Source organism: Crinia signifera, chromosome 1 (assembly GCF_055691185.1).
Source record: "Crinia signifera chromosome 1, ASM5569118v1, whole genome shotgun sequence".
Taxonomy (NCBI): domain Eukaryota; kingdom Metazoa; phylum Chordata; class Amphibia; order Anura; family Myobatrachidae; genus Crinia; species Crinia signifera.
This window is the reverse complement of record NC_139217.1, coordinates 236,652,080-236,677,796: the sequence shown is the minus strand read 5'-3', so window position 1 is coordinate 236,677,796 and position 25,717 is coordinate 236,652,080.

Below are 25,717 nucleotides of genomic sequence, written 5' to 3'. Positions count from 1 at the left end.
TCCATTCAGAGAACACATGGTTTCATTCATAAAACACAGGGTTCTATTTATAGAACACAGGGTTCCATTCATAGAACACAGGGTTCTATTTATAGAACAGAAGGTTTTATTCATATAACACATGGTTATATTTATAGATCACGGGTGGTTTCCATTCAGAGAACACATGGTTTCATTCATAAAACACAGGGTTCTATTCATAAAACACAGGGTTCCATTCATAGAACACAGGGTTCTATTAATAGAACACAAGGTTTTATTCATAAAACACATGGTTATATTTATAGATCATGGGTGGTTTCCATTCAGAGAACACATCATTTCATTCATAAAACACAGGGTTCTATTCATAGAACACAGGGTTCCATTTATAGAACACTGGGTTCTATTCATAGAACACAAGGTTTTATTCATAGAACACATGGTTATATTTATAGATCACGGGTGGTTTCCATTCAGAGAACACATAATTTTATTCATAAAACACAGGGTTCTATTCATAGAACACAGGGTTCCATTTATAGAACACAGGGTTCTATTCATAGAACTCAAGGTTTTATTCATAGAACAGATGGTTATATTTATAGATCACGGGTGGTTTCCATTCAGAGAACACATAATTTTATTCATAAAACACAGGGTTCTATTCATAGAACACAGGGTTCCATTTATAGAACACAGGGTTCTATTCATAGAACTCAAGGTTTTATTCATAGAACAGATGGTTATATTTATAGATCACGGGTGGTTTCCATTCAGAGAACACATAATTTCATTCATAAAACACAGGGTTCTATTCATAGAACACAGGGTTCCATTTATAGAACATGGGGTTCTATTCATAGAACACAAGGTTTATTCATAGAACAGATGGTTATATTCATAGATCACGGGTGGTTTCCATTCAGAGAACACATGGTTTTATTCATAAAACACAGGGTTCTATTCATGGAACACAGGGTTCCATTCATAGAACACAGGGTTCTATTAATAGAACACAAGGTTTTATTCATAGAACACATGGTTATATTTATAGATCACGGGTGGTTTCCATTCAGAGAACACATAATTTCATTCATAAAACACAGGGTTCTATTCATAGAACACAAGGTTCCAATTATAGAACACAGGGTTCTATTAATAGAACACAAGGTTTTATTCATAAAACACATGGTTATATTTATAGATCACGGGTGGTTTCCATTCAGAGAACACATGGTTTCATTCATAAAACACAGGGTTCTATTCATAGAACACAGGGTTCCATTTATAGAACACAGGGTTCTATTCATAGAACACAAGGTTTTATCCATAGAACACATGGTTATATTTATAGATCACGGGTGGTTTCCATTCAGAGAACACATAATTTTATTCATAAAACACAGAGTTCTATTCATAGAACACAGGGTTCCATTTATAGAACACAGGGTTCTATTCATAGAACTCAAGGTTTTATTCATAGAACAGATGGTTATATTTATAGATCACGGGTGGTTTCCATTCAGAGAACACATAATTGCTTTCATAAAACACAGGGTTCTATTCATAGAACACAGGGTTCCATTTTTAGAACACAGGGTTCTATTCATAGAACACAAGGTTTTATTCATAGAACACATGGCTATATTTATAGATCACGGGTGGTTTCCATTCAGAGAACACATGGTTTCATTCATAAAACACAGGGTTCTATTTATAGAACACAGGGTTCCATTCATAGAACACAGGGTTCTATTTATAGAACAGAAGGTTTTATTCATATAACACATGGTTATATTTATAGATCACGGGTGGTTTCCATTCAGAGAACACATGGTGTCATTCATAAAACACAGGGTTCTATTCATAAAACACAGGGTTCCATTCATAGAACACAGGGTTCTATTAATAGAACACAAGGTTTTATTCATAAAACACATGGTTATATTTATAGATCATGGGTGGTTTCCATTCAGAGAACACATCATTTCATTCATAAAACACAGGGTTCTATTCATAGAACACAGGGTTCCATTTATAGAACACTGGGTTCTATTCATAGAACACAAGGTTTTATTCATAGAACACATGGTTATATTTATAGATCACGGGTGGTTTCCATTCAGAGAACACATAATTTTATTCATAAAACACAGGGTTCTATTCATAGAACACAGGGTTCCATTTATAGAACACAGGGTTCTATTCATAGAACTCAAGGTTTTATTCATAGAACAGATGGTTATATTTATAGATCACGGGTGGTTTCCATTCAGAGAACACATAATTTCATTCATAAAACACAGGGTTCTATTTATAGAACACAGGGTTCCATTTATAGAACACGGGGTTCTATTCATAGAACACAAGGTTTATTCATAGAACAGATGGTTATATTTATAGATCACGGGTGGTTTCCATTCAGAGAACACATAATTTCATTCAGAAAACACAGGGTTCTATTCATAGAACACAAGGTTCCAATTATAGAACACAGGGTTCTATTCATAGAACACAACGTTTTATTCATAGAACTGATGGGTATATTTATAGATCACAGGTGGTTTCCATTCAGAGAACACATGGTTTCATTCATAAAACACAGGGTTCTATTCATAAAACACAGAGTTCCATTCATAGAACACAGGGTTCTATTAATAGAACACAAGGTTTTATTCATAGAACACATGGTTATATTTATAGATTACGGGTGGTTTCCATTCAGAGAACACATAATTGCATTCATAAAACACAGGGTTCTATTCATAGAACACAGGGTTCCATTTATAGAACACAGGGTTCTATTCATAGAACACAAGGATTTATTCATAGAACACATGGCTATATATATAGATCACGGGTGGTTTCCATTCAGAGAACACATGGTTTCATTCATAAAACACAGGGTTCTATTCATAGAACACAGGGCTCCATTCATAGAACACAGGGTTCTATTAATAGAACACAAGGTTTTATTCATAAAACACATGGTGATATTTATAGATCACGGGTGGTTTCCATTCAGAGAACACATAATTTCATTCATAAAACACAGGGTTCTATTTATAGAACACAGGGTTCCATTTATAGAACACGGGGTTCTATTCATAGAACACAAGGTTTATTCATAGAACAGATGGTTATATTTATAGATCACGGGTGGTTTCCATTCAGAGAACACATAATTTCATTCAGAAAACACAGGGTTCTATTCATAGAACACAAGGTTCCAATTATAGAACACAGGGTTCTATTCATAGAACACAAGGTTTTATTCATAGAACAGATGGGTATATTTATAGATCACGGGTGGTTTCCATTCAGAGAACACATGGTTTCATTCATAAAACACAGGGTTCTATTCATAAAACACAGGGTTCCATTCATAGAACACAGGGTTCTATTAATAGAACACAAGGTTTTATTCATAGAACACATGGTTATATTTATAGATCACGGGTGGTTTCCATTCAGAGAACACATGATTTCATTCATAAAACACAGGGTTCTATTTATAGAACACAGGGTTCCATTCATAGAACACAGGGATCTATTAATAGAACACAAGGTTTTATTCATAAAACACATGGTTATATTTATAGATCACGGGTGGTTTCCATTCAGAGAACACATGGTTTCATTCATAAAACACAGGGTTCTATTCATAGAACACAGGGTTCCATTTATAGAACACAGGGTTCTATTAATAGATCACAAGGTTTTATTCATAAAACACATGGTTATATTTATAGATCACGGGTGGTTTCCATTCAGAGAACACATAATTTCATTCATAAAACACAGGGTTCTATTCATAGAACACGGGGTTCCATTTATAGAACACAGGGTTCTATTCATAGAACACAAGGTTTTATTCATAGAACACATGGTTATATTTATAGATCACGGGTGGTTTCCATTCAGAGAACACATGGTTTCATTCATAAAACACAGGGTTCTATTCATAGAACACAGGGTTCCATTCATAGAACACAGGGTTCTATTAATAGAACACAAGGTTTTATTCATAAAACACATGGTTATATTTATAGATCACGGGTGGTTTCCATTCAGAGAACACATCATTTCATTCATAAAACACAGGGTTCTATTCATAGAACACAGGGTTCCATTTATAGAACACTGGGTTCTATTCATAGAACACAAGGTTTTATTCATAGAACACATGGTTATATTTATAGATCACGGGTGGTTTCCATTCAGAGAACACATAATTTTATTCATAAAGCACAGGGTTCTATTCATAGAACACAGGGTTCCATTTATAGTACACAGGGTTCTATTCATAGAACTCAAGGTTTTATACATTGAACAGATGGTTATATTTATAGATCACGGGTGGTTTCCATTCAGAGAACACATAATTTCATTCATAAAACACAGGGTTCTATTCATAGAACACAGGGTTCCATTTATAGAACACAGGGTTTTATTCATAGAACACAAGGTTTATTCATAGAACAGATGGTTATATTTATAGATCACGGGTGGTTTCCATTCAGAGAACACATGGTTTCATTCATAAAACACAGGGTTCTATTCATGGAACACAGGGTTCTATTAATATAACACAAGGTTTTATTCATAGAACACATGGTTTTATTCATAGAATACATGGTTTTATTCATAGAACAGATGGGTATATTTATAGATCACGGGTGGTTTCCATTCAGAGAACACATGGTTTCATTCATAAAACACAGGGTTCTATTTATAGAACACAGGGTTCCATTCATAGAACACAGGGTTCTATTAATAGAACACAAGGTTTTATTCATAAAACACATGGTTATATTTATAGATCACGGGTGGTTTCCATTCAGAGAACACATGGTTTCATTCATAAAACACAGGGTTCTATTCATAGAACACAGGGTTCCATTTATAGAACACAGGGTTCTATTCATAGAACACAAGGTTTTATTCATAGAACACATGGTTATATTTATAGATCACGGGTGGTTTCCATTCAGAGAACACATAATTTTATTCATAAAACACAGAGTTCTATTCATAGAACACAGGGATCCATTTATAGAACACAGGGTTCTATTCATAGAACTCAAGGTTTTATTCATAGAACAGATGGTTATATTTATAGATCACGGGTGGTTTCCATTCAGAGAACACATAATTGCTTTCATAAAACACAGGGTTCTATTCATAGAACACAGGGTTCCATTTTTAGAACACAGGGTTCTATTCATAGAACACAAGGTTTTATTCATAGAACACATGGCTATATTTATAGATCACGGGTGGTTTCCATTCAGAGAACACATGGTTTCATTCATAAAACACAGGGTTCTATTTATAGAACACAGGGTTCCATTCATAGAACACAGGGTTCTATTTATAGAACAGAAGGTTTTATTCATATAACACATGGTTATATTTATAGATCACGGGTGGTTTCCATTCAGAGAACACATGGTTTCATTCATAAAACACAGGGTTCTATTCATAAAACACAGGGTTCCATTCATAGAACACAGGGTTCTATTAATAGAACACAAGGTTTTATTCATAAAACACATGGTTATATTTATAGATCACGGGTGGTTTCCATTCAGAGAACACATCATTGCATTCACAAAACACAGGGTTCTATTCATAGAACACAGGGTTCCATTTATAGAACACGGGGTTCTATTCATAGAACTCAAGGTTTTATTCATAGAACAGATGGTTATATTTATAGATCACGGGTGGTTTCCATTCAGAGAACACATAATTGCATTAATAAAACACAGGGTTCTATTCATAGAACACATGGTTCCATTTATAGAACACGGGGTTCTATTCATAGAACACAAGGTTTATTCATAGAACAGATGGTTATATTCATAGATCACGGGTGGTTTCCATTCAGAGAACACATGGTTTTATTCATAAAACACAGGGTTCTATTCATGGAACACAGGGTTCCATTCATAGAACAAAGGGTTCTATTAATAGAACACAATGTTTTATTCATAGAACACATGGTTATATTTATAGATCACGGGTGGTTTCCATTCAGAGAACACATAATTTCATTCATAAAACACAGGGTTCTATTCATAGAACACAAGGTTCCAATTATAGAACACAGGGTTCTATTAATAGAACACAAGGTTTTATTCATAAAACACATGGTTATATTTATAGATCACGGGTGGTTTCCATTCAGAGAACACATGGTTTCATTCATAAAACACAGGGTTCTATTTATAGAACACAGGGTTCCATTCATAGAACACAGGGTTTTATCCATAGAACACATGGTTATATTTATAGATCACGGGTGGTTTCCATTCAGAGAACACATAATTTTATTCATAAAACACAGAGTTCTATTCATAGAACTCAGGGTTCCATTTATAGAACACAGGGTTCTATTCATAGAACTCAAGGTTTTATTCATAGAACAGATGGTTATATTTATAGATCACGGGTGGTTTCCATTCAGAGAACACATAATTGCATTCATAAAACACAGGGTTCTATTCATAGAACACAGGGTTCCATTTTTAGAACACAGGGTTCTATTCATAGAACACAAGGTTTTATTCATAGAACACATGGCTATATTTATAGATCACGGGTGGTTTCCATTCAGAGAACACATGGTTTCATTCATAAAACACAGGGTTCTATTTATAGAACACAGGGTTCCATTCATAGAACACAGGGTTCTATTTATAGAACAGAAGGTTTTATTCATATAACACATGGTTATATTTATAGATCACGGGTGGTTTCCATTCAGAGAACACATGGTTTCATTCATAAAACACAGGGTTCTATTCATAGAACACAAGGTTCCAATTATAGAACACAGGGTTCTATTAATAGAACACAAGGTTTTATTCATAAAACACATGGTTATATTTATAGATCACGGGTGGTTTCCATTCAGAGAACACATGGTTTCATTCATAAAACACAGGGTTCCATTCATAGAACACAGGGTTCTATTAATAGAACACAAGGTTTTATTCATAAAACACATGGTTATATTTATAGATCATGGGTGGTTTCCATTCAGAGAACACATCATTTCATTCATAAAACACAGGGTTCTATTCATAGAACACAGGGTTCCATTTATAGAACACTGGGTTCTATTCATAGAACACAAGGTTTTATTCATAGAACACATGGTTATATTTATAGATCACGGGTGGTTTCCATTCAGAGAACACATAATTTTATTCATAAAACACAGGGTTCTATTCATAGAACACAGGGTTCCATTTATAGAACACAGGGTTCTATTCATAGAACTCAAGGTTTTATTCATAGAACAGATGGTTATATTTATAGATCACGGGTGGTTTCCATTCAGAGAACACATAATTTTATTCATAAAACACAGGGTTCTATTCATAGAACACAGGGTTCCATTTATAGAACACAGGGTTCTATTCATAGAACTCAAGGTTTTATTCATAGAACAGATGGTTATATTTATAGATCACGGGTGGTTTCCATTCAGAGAACACATAATTTCATTCATAAAACACAGGGTTCTATTCATAGAACACAGGGTTCCATTTATAGAACATGGGGTTCTATTCATAGAACACAAGGTTTATTCATAGAACAGATGGTTATATTCATAGATCACGGGTGGTTTCCATTCAGAGAACACATGGTTTTATTCATAAAACACAGGGTTCTATTCATGGAACACAGGGTTCCATTCATAGAACACAGGGTTCTATTAATAGAACACAAGGTTTTATTCATAGAACACATGGTTATATTTATAGATCACGGGTGGTTTCCATTCAGAGAACACATAATTTCATTCATAAAACACAGGGTTCTATTCATAGAACACAAGGTTCCAATTATAGAACACAGGGTTCTATTAATAGAACACAAGGTTTTATTCATAAAACACATGGTTATATTTATAGATCACGGGTGGTTTCCATTCAGAGAACACATGGTTTCATTCATAAAACACAGGGTTCTATTCATAGAACACAGGGTTCCATTTATAGAACACAGGGTTCTATTCATAGAACACAAGGTTTTATCCATAGAACACATGGTTATATTTATAGATCACGGGTGGTTTCCATTCAGAGAACACATAATTTTATTCATAAAACACAGAGTTCTATTCATAGAACACAGGGTTCCATTTATAGAACACAGGGTTCTATTCATAGAACTCAAGGTTTTATTCATAGAACAGATGGTTATATTTATAGATCACGGGTGGTTTCCATTCAGAGAACACATAATTGCTTTCATAAAACACAGGGTTCTATTCATAGAACACAGGGTTCCATTTTTAGAACACAGGGTTCTATTCATAGAACACAAGGTTTTATTCATAGAACACATGGCTATATTTATAGATCACGGGTGGTTTCCATTCAGAGAACACATGGTTTCATTCATAAAACACAGGGTTCTATTTATAGAACACAGGGTTCCATTCATAGAACACAGGGTTCTATTTATAGAACAGAAGGTTTTATTCATATAACACATGGTTATATTTATAGATCACGGGTGGTTTCCATTCAGAGAACACATGGTGTCATTCATAAAACACAGGGTTCTATTCATAAAACACAGGGTTCCATTCATAGAACACAGGGTTCTATTAATAGAACACAAGGTTTTATTCATAAAACACATGGTTATATTTATAGATCATGGGTGGTTTCCATTCAGAGAACACATCATTTCATTCATAAAACACAGGGTTCTATTCATAGAACACAGGGTTCCATTTATAGAACACTGGGTTCTATTCATAGAACACAAGGTTTTATTCATAGAACACATGGTTATATTTATAGATCACGGGTGGTTTCCATTCAGAGAACACATAATTTCATTCAGAAAACACAGGGTTCTATTCATAGAACACAAGGTTCCAATTATAGAACACAGGGTTCTATTCATAGAACACAACGTTTTATTCATAGAACTGATGGGTATATTTATAGATCACAGGTGGTTTCCATTCAGAGAACACATGGTTTCATTCATAAAACACAGGGTTCTATTCATAAAACACAGAGTTCCATTCATAGAACACAGGGTTCTATTAATAGAACACAAGGTTTTATTCATAGATCACATGGTTATATTTATAGATTACGGGTGGTTTCCATTCAGAGAACACATAATTGCATTCATAAAACACAGGGTTCTATTCATAGAACACAGGGTTCCATTTATAGAACACAGGGTTCTATTCATAGAACACAAGGATTTATTCATAGAACACATGGCTATATATATAGATCACGGGTGGTTTCCATTCAGAGAACACATGGTTTCATTCATAAAACACAGGGTTCTATTCATGGAACACAGGGCTCCATTCATAGAACACAGGGTTCTATTAATAGAACACAAGGTTTTATTCATAAAACACATGGTGATATTTATAGATCACGGGTGGTTTCCATTCAGAGAACACATAATTTCATTCATAAAACACAGGGTTCTATTCATAGAACACAGGGTTCCATTTATAGAACACAGGGTTCTATTCATAGAACACAAGGTTTTATTCATAGAACACATGGTTATATTTATAGATCACGGGTGGTTTACATTCAGAGAACACATCATTTTATTCATAAAACACAGGGTTCTATTCATAGAACACAGGGTTCCATTTATAGAACACAGGGTTCTATTCATAGAACTCAAGGTTTTATTCATAGAACAGATGGTTATATTTATAGATTACGGGTGGTTTCCATTCAGAGAACACATAATTGCATTCATAAAACACAGGGTTCTATTCATAGAACACAGGGTTCCATTTATAGAACACAGGGTTCTATTCATAGAACACAAGGATTTATTCATAGAACACATGGCTATATATATAGATCACGGGTGGTTTCCATTCAGAGAACACATGGTTTCATTCATAAAACACAGGGTTCTATTTATAGAACACAGGGTTCCATTCATAGAACACAGGGTTCTATTAATAGAACACAAGGTTTTATTCATAAAACACATGGTTATATTTATAGATCACGGGTGGTTTCCATTCAGAGAACACATGGTTTCATTCATAAAACACAGGGTTCTATTCATAGAACACAGGGTTCCATTCATAGAACACAGGGTTCTATTAATAGAACACAAGGTTTTATTCATAAAACACATGGTTATATTTATAGATCACGGGTGGTTTCCATTCAGAGAACACATTTCATTCATAAAACACAGGGTTCTATTCATAGAACACAGGGTTCCATTTATAGAACACAGGGTTCTATTAATAGAACACAAGGTTTTATTCATAGAACACATGGTTATATTTATAGATCACGGGTGGTTTCCATTCAGAGAACACATAATTTCATTCATAAAACACAGGGTTCTATTCATAGAACACAAGGTTCCAATTATAGAACACAGGGTTCTATTCATAGAACACAAGGTTTTATTCATAGAACATATGGGTATATTTATAGATCACGGGTGGTTTCCATTCAGAGAACACATAATTTCATTCATAAAACACAGGGTTCTATTCATAGAACACAGGGTTCCATTTATAGAACACGGGGTTTTATTCATAGAACACAAGGTTTATTCATAGAACAGATGGTTATATTTATAGATCACGGGTGGTTTCCATTCAGAGAACACATAATTTTATTCATAAAACACAGGGTTCTATTCATAGAACACAGGGTTCCATTTATAGAACACAGGGTTATATTCATAGAACTCAAGGTTTTGTTCATAGAACAGATGGTTATATTTATAGATCACGGGTGGTTTCCATTCAGAGAACACATAATTTCATTCATAAAACACAGGGTTCTATTCATAGAACACAGGGTTCAAGTTATAGAACACGGGGTTCTATTCATAGAACACAAGGTTTATTCATAGAACAGATGGTTATATTTATAGATCATGGGTGGTTTCCATTCAGAGAACACAGGGTTCTATTCATGGAACACAGGGTTCCATTCATAGAACACAGGGTTCTATTAATAGAACACAAGGTTTTATTCATAGAACACATGGTTATATTTATAGATCACGGGTGGTTTCCATTCAGAGAACACATAATTGCTTTCATAAAACACAGGGTTCTATTCATAGAACACAGGGTTCCATTTTTAGAACACAGGGTTCTATTCATAGAACACAAGGTTTTATTCATAGAACACATGGCTATATTTATAGATCACGGGTGGTTTCCATTCAGAGAACACATGGTTTCATTCATAAAACACAGGGTTCTATTTATAGAACACAGGGTTCCATTCATAGAACACAGGGTTCTATTTATAGAACAGAAGGTTTTATTCATATAACACATGGTTATATTTATAGATCACGGGTGGTTTCCATTCAGAGAACACATGGTTTCATTCATAAAACACAGGGTTCTATTCATAAAACACAGGGTTCCATTCATAGAACACAGGGTTCTATTAATAGAACACAAGGTTTTATTCATAAAACACATGGTTATATTTATAGATCACGGGTGGTTTCCATTCAGAGAACACATCATTGCATTCACAAAACACAGGGTTCTATTCATAGAACACAGGGTTCCATTTATAGAACACGGGGTTCTATTCATAGAACTCAAGGTTTTATTCATAGAACAGATGGTTATATTTATAGATCACGGGTGGTTTCCATTCAGAGAACACATAATTGCATTAATAAAACACAGGGTTCTATTCATAGAACACATGGTTCCATTTATAGAACACGGGGTTCTATTCATAGAACACAAGGTTTATTCATAGAACAGATGGTTATATTCATAGATCACGGGTGGTTTCCATTCAGAGAACACATGGTTTTATTCATAAAACACAGGGTTCTATTCATGGAACACAGGGTTCCATTCATAGAACACAGGGTTCTATTAATAGAACACAATGTTTTATTCATAGAACACATGGTTATATTTATAGATCACGGGTGGTTTCCATTCAGAGAACACATAATTTCATTCATAAAACACAGGGTTCTATTCATAGAACACAAGGTTCCAATTATAGAACACAGGGTTCTATTAATAGAACACAATGTTTTATTCATAAAACACATGGTTATATTTATAGATCACGGGTGGTTTCCATTCAGAGAACACATGGTTTCATTCATAAAACACAGGGTTCTATTTATAGAACACAGGGTTCCATTCATAGAACACAGGGTTTTATCCATAGAACACATGGTTATATTTATAGATCACGGGTGGTTTCCATTCAGAGAACACATAATTTTATTCATAAAACACAGAGTTCTATTCATAGAACTCAGGGTTCCATTTATAGAACACAGGGTTCTATTCATAGAACTCAAGGTTTTATTCATAGAACAGATGGTTATATTTATAGATCACGGGTGGTTTCCATTCAGAGAACACATAATTGCATTCATAAAACACAGGGTTCTATTCATAGAACACAGGGTTCCATTTTTAGAACACAGGGTTCTATTCATAGAACACAAGGTTTTATTCATAGAACACATGGCTATATTTATAGATCACGGGTGGTTTCCATTCAGAGAACACATGGTTTCATTCATAAAACACAGGGTTCTATTTATAGAACACAGGGTTCCATTCATAGAACACAGGGTTCTATTTATAGAACAGAAGGTTTTATTCATATAACACATGGTTATATTTATAGATCACGGGTGGTTTCCATTCAGAGAACACATGGTTTCATTCATAAAACACAGGGTTCTATTCATAGAACACAAGGTTCCAATTATAGAACACAGGGTTCTATTAATAGAACACAAGGTTTTATTCATAAAACACATGGTTATATTTATAGATCACGGGTGGTTTCCATTCAGAGAACACATGGTTTCATTCATAAAACACAGGGTTCCATTCATAGAACACAGGGTTCTATTAATAGAACACAAGGTTTTATTCATAAAACACATGGTTATATTTATAGATCATGGGTGGTTTCCATTCAGAGAACACATCATTTCATTCATAAAACACAGGGTTCTATTCATAGAACACAGGGTTCCATTTATAGAACACAGGGTTCTATTCATAGAACTCAAGGTTTTATTCATAGAACAGATGGTTATATTTATAGATCACGGGTGGTTTCCATTCAGAGAACACATAATTTTATTCATAAAACACAGGGTTCTATTCATAGAACACAGGGTTCCATTTATAGAACACAGGGTTCTATTCATAGAACTCAAGGTTTTATTCATAGAACAGATGGTTATATTTATAGATCACGGGTGGTTTCCATTCAGAGAACACATAATTTCATTCATAAAACACAGGGTTCTATTCATAGAACACAGGGTTCCATTTATAGAACATGGGGTTCTATTCATAGAACACAAGGTTTATTCATAGAACAGATGGTTATATTCATAGATCACGGGTGGTTTCCATTCAGAGAACACATGGTTTTATTCATAAAACACAGGGTTCTATTCATGGAACACAGGGTTCCATTCATAGAACACAGGGTTCTATTAATAGAACACAAGGTTTTATTCATAGAACACATGGTTATATTTATAGATCACGGGTGGTTTCCATTCAGAGAACACATAATTTCATTCATAAAACACAGGGTTCTATTCATAGAACACAAGGTTCCAATTATAGAACACAGGGTTCTATTAATAGAACACAAGGTTTTATTCATAAAACACATGGTTATATTTATAGATCACGGGTGGTTTCCATTCAGAGAACACATGGTTTCATTCATAAAACACAGGGTTCTATTCATAGAACACAGGGTTCCATTTATAGAACACAGGGTTCTATTCATAGAACACAAGGTTTTATCCATAGAACACATGGTTATATTTATAGATCACGGGTGGTTTCCATTCAGAGAACACATAATTTTATTCATAAAACACAGAGTTCTATTCATAGAACACAGGGTTCCATTTATAGAACACAGGGTTCTATTCATAGAACTCAAGGTTTTATTCATAGAACAGATGGTTATATTTATAGATCACGGGTGGTTTCCATTCAGAGAACACATAATTGCTTTCATAAAACACAGGGTTCTATTCATAGAACACAGGGTTCCATTTTTAGAACACAGGGTTCTATTCATAGAACACAAGGTTTTATTCATAGAACACATGGCTATATTTATAGATCACGGGTGGTTTCCATTCAGAGAACACATGGTTTCATTCATAAAACACAGGGTTCTATTTATAGAACACAGGGTTCCATTCATAGAACACAGGGTTCTATTTATAGAACAGAAGGTTTTATTCATATAACACATGGTTATATTTATAGATCACGGGTGGTTTCCATTCAGAGAACACATGGTGTCATTCATAAAACACAGGGTTCTATTCATAAAACACAGGGTTCCATTCATAGAACACAGGGTTCTATTAATAGAACACAAGGTTTTATTCATAAAACACATGGTTATATTTATAGATCATGGGTGGTTTCCATTCAGAGAACACATCATTTCATTCATAAAACACAGGGTTCTATTCATAGAACACAGGGTTCCATTTATAGAACACTGGGTTCTATTCATAGAACACAAGGTTTTATTCATAGAACACATGGTTATATTTATAGATCACGGGTGGTTTCCATTCAGAGAACACATAATTTTATTCATAAAACACAGGGTTCTATTCATAGAACACAGGGTTCCATTTATAGAACACAGGGTTCTATTCATAGAACTCAAGGTTTTATTCATAGAACAGATGGTTATATTTATAGATCACGGGTGGTTTCCATTCAGAGAACACATAATTTCATTCATAAAACACAGGGTTCTATTTATAGAACACAGGGTTCCATTTATAGAACACGGGGTTCTATTCATAGAACACAAGGTTTATTCATAGAACAGATGGTTATATTTATAGATCACGGGTGGTTTCCATTCAGAGAACACATAATTTCATTCAGAAAACACAGGGTTCTATTCATAGAACACAAGGTTCCAATTATAGAACACAGGGTTCTATTCATAGAACACAACGTTTTATTCATAGAACTGATGGGTATATTTATAGATCACAGGTGGTTTCCATTCAGAGAACACATGGTTTCATTCATAAAACACAGGGTTCTATTCATAAAACACAGAGTTCCATTCATAGAACACAGGGTTCTATTAATAGAACACAAGGTTTTATTCATAGAACACATGGTTATATTTATAGATTACGGGTGGTTTCCATTCAGAGAACACATAATTGCATTCATAAAACACAGGGTTCTATTCATAGAACACAGGGTTCCATTTATAGAACACAGGGTTCTATTCATAGAACACAAGGATTTATTCATAGAACACATGGCTATATATATAGATCACGGGTGGTTTCCATTCAGAGAACACATGGTTTCATTCATAAAACACAGGGTTCTATTCATAGAACACAGGGCTCCATTCATAGAACACAGGGTTCTATTAATAGAACACAAGGTTTTATTCATAAAACACATGGTGATATTTATAGATCACGGGTGATTTCCATTCAGAGAACACATAATTTCATTCATAAAACACAGGGTTCTATTCATAGAACACAGGGTTCCATTTATAGAACACAGGGTTCTATTCATAGAACACAAGGTTTTATTCATAGAACACATGGTTATATTTATAGATCACGGGTGGTTTACATTCAGAGAACACATCATTTTATTCATAAAACACAGGGTTCTATTCATAGAACACAGGGTTCCATTTATAGAACACAGGGTTCTATTCATAGAACTCAAGGTTTTATTCATAGAACAGATGGTTATATTTATAGATTACGGGTGGTTTCCATTCAGAGAACACATAATTGCATTCATAAAACACAGGGTTCTATTCATAGAACACAGGGTTCCATTTATAGAACACAGGGTTCTATTCATAGAACACAAGGATTTATTCATAGAACACATGGCTATATATATAGATCACGGGTGGTTTCCATTCAGAGAACACATGGTTTCATTCATAAAACACAGGGTTCTATTTATAGAACACAGGGTTCCATTCATAGAACACAGGGTTCTATTAATAGAACACAAGGTTTTATTCATAAAACACATGGTTATATTTATAGATCACGGGTGGTTTCCATTCAGAGAACACATAATTTCATTCATAAAACACAGGGTTCTATTTATAGAACACAGGGTTCCATTTATAGAACACGGGGTTCTATTCATAGAACACAAGGTTTATTCATAGAACAGATGGTTATATTTATAGATCACGGGTGGTTTCCATTCAGAGAACACATAATTTCATTCAGAAAACACAGGGTTCTATTCATAGAACACAAGGTTCCAATTATAGAACACAGGGTTCTATTCATAGAACACAACGTTTTATTCATAGAACTGATGGGTATATTTATAGATCACAGGTGGTTTCCATTCAGAGAACACATGGTTTCATTCATAAAACACAGGGTTCTATTCATAAAACACAGAGTTCCATTCATAGAACACAGGGTTCTATTAATAGAACACAAGGTTTTATTCATAGAACACATGGTTATATTTATAGATTACGGGTGGTTTCCATTCAGAGAACACATAATTGCATTCATAAAACACAGGGTTCTATTCATAGAACACAGGGTTCCATTTATAGAACACAGGGTTCTATTCATAGAACACAAGGATTTATTCATAGAACACATGGCTATATATATAGATCACGGGTGGTTTCCATTCAGAGAACACATGGTTTCATTCATAAAACACAGGGTTCTATTCATAGAACACAGGGCTCCATTCATAGAACACAGGGTTCTATTAATAGAACACAAGGTTTTATTCATAAAACACATGGTGATATTTATAGATCACGGGTGGTTTCCATTCAGAGAACACATAATTTCATTCATAAAACACAGGGTTCTATTCATAGAACACAGGGTTCCATTTATAGAACACAGGGTTCTATTCATAGAACACAAGGTTTTATTCATAGAACACATGGTTATATTTATAGATCACGGGTGGTTTACATTCAGAGAACACATCATTTTATTCATAAAACACAGGGTTCTATTCATAGAACACAGGGTTCCATTTATAGAACACAGGGTTCTATTCATAGAACTCAAGGTTTTATTCATAGAACAGATGGTTATATTTATAGATTACGGGTGGTTTCCATTCAGAGAACACATAATTGCATTCATAAAACACAGGGTTCTATTCATAGAACACAGGGTTCCATTTATAGAACACAGGGTTCTATTCATAGAACACAAGGATTTATTCATAGAACACATGGCTATATATATAGATCACGGGTGGTTTCCATTCAGAGAACACATGGTTTCATTCATAAAACACAGGGTTCTATTTATAGAACACAGGGTTCCATTCATAGAACACAGGGTTCTATTAATAGAACACAAGGTTTTATTCATAAAACACATGGTTATATTTATAGATCACGGGTGGTTTCCATTCAGAGAACACATGGTTTCATTCATAAAACACAGGGTTCTATTCATAGAACACAGGGTTCCATTCATAGAACACAGGGTTCTATTAATAGAACACAAGGTTTTATTCATAAAACACATGGTTATATTTATAGATCACGGGTGGTTTCCATTCAGAGAACACATTTCATTCATAAAACACAGGGTTCTATTCATAGAACACAGGGTTCCATTTATAGAACACAGGGTTCTATTAATAGAACACAAGGTTTTATTCATAGAACACATGGTTATATTTATAGATCACGGGTGGTTTCCATTCAGAGAACACATAATTTCATTCATAAAACACAGGGTTCTATTCATAGAACACAAGGTTCCAATTATAGAACACAGGGTTCTATTCATAGAACACAAGGTTTTATTCATAGAACATATGGGTATATTTATAGATCACGGGTGGTTTCCATTCAGAGAACACATAATTTCATTCATAAAACACAGGGTTCTATTCATAGAACACAGGGTTCCATTTATAGAACACGGGGTTTTATTCATAGAACACAAGGTTTATTCATAGAACAGATGGTTATATTTATAGATCACGGGTGGTTTCCATTCAGAGAACACATAATTTTATTCATAAAACACAGGGTTCTATTCATAGAACACAGGGTTCCATTTATAGAACACAGGGTTATATTCATAGAACTCAAGGTTTTGTTCATAGAACAGATGGTTATATTTATAGATCACGGGTGGTTTCCATTCAGAGAACACATAATTTCATTCATAAAACACAGGGTTCTATTCATAGAACACAGGGTTCAAGTTATAGAACACGGGGTTCTATTCATAGAACACAAGGTTTATTCATAGAACAGATGGTTATATTTATAGATCATGGGTGGTTTCCATTCAGAGAACACAGGGTTCTATTCATGGAACACAGGGTTCCATTCATAGAACACAGGGTTCTATTAATAGAACACAAGGTTTTATTCATAGAACACATGGTTATATTTATAGATCACGGGTGGTTTCCATTCAGAGAACACATAATTTCATTCATAAAACACAGGGTTCTATTCATAGAACACAAGGTTCCAATTATAGAACACAGGGTTCTATTCATAGAACACAAGGTTTTATTCATAGAACAGATGGGTATATTTATAGATCACGGGTGGTTTCCATTCAGAGAACACATGGTTTCATTCATAAAACACAGGGTTCTATTCATAAAACACAGAGTTCCATTCATAGAACACAGGGTTCTATTAATAGAACACAAGGTTTTATTCATAGAACACATGGTTATATTTATAGACCACGGGTGGTTTCCATTCAGAGAACACATGGTTTCATTCATAAAACACAGGGTTCTATTTATAGAACACAGGGTTCCATTCATAGAACACAGGGTTCTATTTATAGAACAGAAGGTTTTATTCATATAACACATGGTTATATTTATAGATCACGGGTGGTTTCCATTCAGAGAACACATGGTTTCATTCATAAAACACAGGGTTCTATTCATAAAACACAGGGTTCCATTCATAGAACACAGGGTTCTATTAATAGAACACAAGGTTTTATTCATAAAACACATGGTTATATTTATAGATCACGGGTGGTTTCCATTCAGAGAACACATCATTGCATTCACAAAACACAGGGTTCTATTCATAGAACACAGGGTTCCATTTATAGAACACGGGGTTCTATTCATAGAGCTCAAGGTTTTATTCATAGAACAGATGGTTATATTTATAGATCACGGGTGGTTTCCATTCAGAGAACACATAATTGCATTAATAAAACACAGGGTTCTATTCATAGAACACATGGTTCCATTTATAGAACACGGGGTTCTATTCATAGAACACAAGGTTTATTCATAGAACAGATGGTTATATTCATAGATCACGGGTGGTTTCCATTCAGAGAACACATGGTTTTATTCATAAAACACAGGGTTCTATTCATGGAACACAGGGTTCCATTCATAGAACACAGGGTTCTATTAATAGAACACAATGTTTTATTCATAGAACACATGGTTATATTTATAGATCACGGGTGGTTTCCATTCAGAGAACACATAATTTCATTCATAAAACACAGGGTTCTATTCATAGAACACAAGGTTCCAATTATAGAACACAGGGTTCTATTAATAGAACACAATGTTTTATTCATAAAACACATGGTTATATTTATAGATCACGGGTGGTTTCCATTCAGAGAACACATGGTTTCATTCATAAAACACAGGGTTCTATTTATAGAACACAGGGTTCCATTCATAGAACACAGGGTTTTATCCATAGAACACATGGTTATATTTATAGATCACGGGTGGTTTCCATTCAGAGAACACATAATTTTATTCATAAAACACAGAGTTCTATTCATAGAACTCAGGGTTCCATTTATAGAACACAGGGTTCTATTCATAGAACTCAAGGTTTTATTCATAGAACAGATGGTTATATTTATAGATCACGGGTGGTTTCCATTCAGAGAACACATAATTGCATTCATAAAACACAGGGTTCTATTCATAGAACACAGGGTTCCATTTTTAGAACACAGGGTTCTATTCATAGAACACAAGGTTTTATTCATAGAACACATGGCTATATTTATAGATCACGGGTGGTTTCCATTCAGAGAACACATGGTTTCATTCATAAAACACAGGGTTCTATTTATAGAACACAGGGTTCCATTCATAGAACACAGGGTTCTATTTATAGAACAGAAGGTTTTATTCATATAACACATGGTTATATTTATAGATCACGGGTGGTTTCCATTCAGAGAACACATGGTTTCATTCATAAAACACAGGGTTCTATTCATAGAACACAAGGTTCCAATTATAGAACACAGGGTTCTATTAATAGAACACAAGGTTTTATTCATAAAACACATGGTTATATTTATAGATCACGGGTGGTTTCCATTCAGAGAACACATGGTTTCATTCATAAAACACAGGGTTCCATTCATAGAACACAGGGTTCTATTAATAGAACACAAGGTTTTATTCATAAAACACATGGTTATATTTATAGATCATGGGTGGTTTCCATTCAGAGAACACATCATTTCATTCATAAAACACAGGGTTCTATTCATAGAACACAGGGTTCCATTTATAGAACACAGGGTTCTATTCATAGAACTCAAGGTTTTATTCATAGAACAGATGGTTATATTTATAGATCACGGGTGGTTTCCATTCAGAGAACACATAATTTTATTCATAAAACACAGGGTTCTATTCATAGAACACAGGGTTCCATTTATAGAACACAGGGTTCTATTCATAGAACTCAAGGTTTTATTCATAGAACAGATGGTTATATTTATAGATCACGGGTGGTTTCCATTCAGAGAACACATAATTTCATTCATAAAACACAGGGTTCTATTCATAGAACACAGGGTTCCATTTATAGAACATGGGGTTCTATTCATAGAACACAAGGTTTATTCATAGAACAGATGGTTATATTCATAGATCACGGGTGGTTTCCATTCAGAGAACACATGGTTTTATTCATAAAACACAGGGTTCTATTCATGGAACACAGGGTTCCATTCATAGAACACAGGGTTCTATTAATAGAACACAAGGTTTTATTCATAGAACACATGGTTATATTTATAGATCACGGGTGGTTTCCATTCAGAGAACACATAATTTCATTCATAAAACACAGGGTTCTATTCATAGAACACAAGGTTCCAATTATAGAACACAGGGTTCTATTAATAGAACACAAGGTTTTATTCATAAAACACATGGTTATATTTATAGATCACGGGTGGTTTCCATTCAGAGAACACATGGTTTCATTCATAAAACACAGGGTTCTATTCATAGAACACAGGGTTCCATTTATAGAACACAGGGTTCTATTCATAGAACACAAGGTTTTATCCATAGAACACATGGTTATATTTATAGATCACGGGTGGTTTCCATTCAGAGAACACATAATTTTATTCATAAAACACAGAGTTCTATTCATAGAACACAGGGTTCCATTTATAGAACACAGGGTTCTATTCATAGAACTCAAGGTTTTATTCATAGAACAGATGGTTATATTTATAGATCACGGGTGGTTTCCATTCAGAGAACACATAATTGCTTTCATAAAACACAGGGTTCTATTCATAGAACACAGGGTTCCATTTTTAGAACACAGGGTTCTATTCATAGAACACAAGGTTTTATTCATAGAACACATGGCTATATTTATAGATCACGGGTGGTTTCCATTCAGAGAACACATGGTTTCATTCATAAAACACAGGGTTCTATTTATAGAACACAGGGTTCCATTCATAGAACACAGGGTTCTATTTATAGAACAGAAGGTTTTATTCATATAACACATGGTTATATTTATAGATCACGGGTGGTTTCCATTCAGAGAACACATGGTGTCATTCATAAAACACAGGGTTCTATTCATAAAACACAGGGTTCCATTCATAGAACACAGGGTTCTATTAATAGAACACAAGGTTTTATTCATAAAACACATGGTTATATTTATAGATCATGGGTGGTTTCCATTCAGAGAACACATCATTTCATTCATAAAACACAGGGTTCTATTCATAGAACACAGGGTTCCATTTATAGAACACTGGGTTCTATTCATAGAACACAAGGTTTTATTCATAGAACACATGGTTATATTTATAGATCACGGGTGGTTTCCATTCAGAGAACACATAATTTTATTCATAAAACACAGGGTTCTATTCATAGAACACAGGGTTCCATTTATAGGACACAGGGTTCTATTCATAGAACTCAAGGTTTTATTCATAGAACAGATGGTTATATTTATAGATCACGGGTGGTTTCCATTCAGAGAACACATAATTTCATTCATAAAACACAGGGTTCTATTTATAGAACACAGGGTTCCATTTATAGAACACAGGGTTCTATTCATAGAACACAAGGATTTATTCATAGAACACATGGCTATATATATAGATCACGGGTGGTTTCCATTCAGAGAACACATAATTGCATTCATAAAACACAGGGTTCTATTCATAGAACACAGGGTTCCATTTATAGAACACAGGGTTCTATTCATAGAACACAAGGATTTATTCATAGAACACATGGCTATATATATAGATCACGGGTGGTTTCCATTCAGAGAACACATGGTTTCATTCATAAAACACAGGGTTCTATTCATAGAACACAGGGCTCCATTCATAGAACACAGGGTTCTATTAATAGAACACAAGGTTTTATTCATAAAACACATGGTGATATTTATAGATCACGGGTGGTTTCCATTCAGAGAACACATAATTTCATTCATAAAACACAGGGTTCTATTCATAGAACACAGGGTTCCATTTATAGAACACAGGGTTCTATTCATAGAACACAAGGTTTTATTCATAGAACACATGGTTATATTTATAGATCACGGGTGGTTTACATTCAGAGAACACATCATTTTATTCATAAAACACAGGGTTCTATTCATAGAACACAGGGTTCCATTTATAGAACACAGGGTTCTATTCATAGAACTCAAGGTTTTATTCATAGAACAGATGGTTATATTTATAGATTACGGGTGGTTTCCATTCAGAGAACACATAATTGCATTCATAAAACACAGGGTTCTATTCATAGAACACAGGGTTCCATTTATAGAACACAGGGTTCTATTCATAGAACACAAGGATTTATTCATAGAACACATGGCTATATATATAGATCACGGGTGGTTTCCATTCAGAGAACACATGGTTTCATTCATAAAACACAGGGTTCTATTTATAGAACACAGGGTTCCATTCATAGAACACAGGGTTCTATTAATAGAACACAAGGTTTTATTCATAAAACACATGGTTATATTTATAGATCACGGGTGGTTTCCATTCAGAGAACACATGGTTTCATTCATAAAACACAGGGTTCTATTCATAGAACACAGGGTTCCATTCATAGAACACAGGGTTCTATTAATAGAACACAAGGTTTTATTCATAAAACACATGGTTATATTTATAGATCACGGGTGGTTTCCATTCAGAGAACACATTTCATTCATAAAACACAGGGTTCTATTCATAGAACACAGGGTTCCATTTATAGAACACAGGGTTCTATTAATAGAACACAAGGTTTTATTCATAGAACACATGGTTATATTTATAGATCACGGGTGGTTTCCATTCAGAGAACACATAATTTCATTCATAAAACACAGGGTTCTATTCATAGAACACAAGGTTCCAATTATAGAACACAGGGTTCTATTCATAGAACACAAGGTTTTATTCATAGAACATATGGGTATATTTATAGATCACGGGTGGTTTCCATTCAGAGAACACATAATTTCATTCATAAAACACAGGGTTCTATTCATAGAACACAGGGTTCCATTTATAGAACACGGGGTTTTATTCATAGAACACAAGGTTTATTCATAGAACAGATGGTTATATTTATAGATCACGGGTGGTTTCCATTCAGAGAACACATAATTTTATTCATAAAACACAGGGTTCTATTCATAGAACACAGGGTTCCATTTATAAAACACAGGGTTATATTCATAGAACTCAAGGTTTTGTTCATAGAACAGATGGTTATATTTATAGATCACGGGTGGTTTCCATTCAGAGAACACATAATTTCATTCATAAAACACAGGGTTCTATTCATAGAACACAGGGTTCAAGTTATAGAACACGGGGTTCTATTCATAGAACACAAGGTTTATTCATAGAACAGATGGTTATATTTATAGATCATGGGTGGTTTCCATTCAGAGAACACAGGGTTCTATTCATGGAACACAGGGTTCCATTCATAGAACACAGGGTTCTATTAATAGAACACAAGGTTTTATTCATAGAACACATGGTTATATTTATAGATCACGGGTGGTTTCCATTCAGAGAACACATAATTTCATTCATAAAACACAGGGTTCTATTCATAGAACACAAGGTTCCAATTATAGAACACAGGGTTCTATTCATAGAACACAAGGTTTTATTCATAGAACAGATGGGTATATTTATAGATCACGGGTGGTTTCCATTCAGAGAACACATGGTTTCATTCATAAAACACAGGGTTCTATTCATAAAACACAGAGTTCCATTCATAGAACACAGGGTTCTATTAATAGAACACAAGGTTTTATTCATAGAACACATGGTTATATTTATAGACCACGGGTGGTTTCCATTCAGAGAACACATGATTTCATTCATAAAACACAGGGTTCTATTCATAGAACACAGGGTTCCATTCATAGAACACAGGGTTCTATTAATAGAACACAAGGTTTTATTCATAAAACACATGGTTATATTTATAGATCACGGGTGGTTTCCATTCAGAGAACACATGGTTTCATTCATAAAACACAGGGTTCTATTCATAGAACACAGGGTTCCATTCATAGAACACAGGGTTCTATTAATAGAACACAAGGTTTTATTCATAGAACACATGGTATTTTTATAGATCACGGGTGGTTTCCATTCAGAGAACACATAATTTCATTCATAAAACACAGGGTTCTATTCATAGAACACAAGGTTCCAATTATAGAACACAGGGTTCTATTCATAGAACACAAGGTTTTATTCATAGAACAGATGGGTATATTTATAGATCACGGGTGGTTTCCATTCAGAGAACACATGGTTTCATTCATAAAACACAGGGTTCTATTCATAAAACACAGGGTACCATTCATAGAACCCAGGGTTCTATTAATAGAACACAAGGTTTTATTCATAGAACACATGGTTATATTTATAGATCACGGGTGGTTTCCATTCAGAGAACACATGATTTCATTCATAAAACACAGGGTTCTATTTATAGAACACTGGGTTCCATTCATAGAATAAAGGGTTCTATTTATAGAACACAAGGTTTTATTCAAAAAACACATTTTTATATTTATAGATCACGGGTGGTTTCCATTCAGAGAACACATGGTTTCATTCATAAAACACAGGGTTCTATTCATAGAACACAGGGTTCCATTCATAGAACACAGGGTTCTATTAATAGAACACAAGGTTTTATTCATAAAACACATGGTTATATTTATAGATCACGGGTGGTTTCCATTCAGAGAACACATAATTTCATTCATAAAACACAGGGTTCTATTCATAGAACACAGGGTTCCATTTATAGAACACAGGGTTCTATTCATAGAACACAAGGTTTTATTCA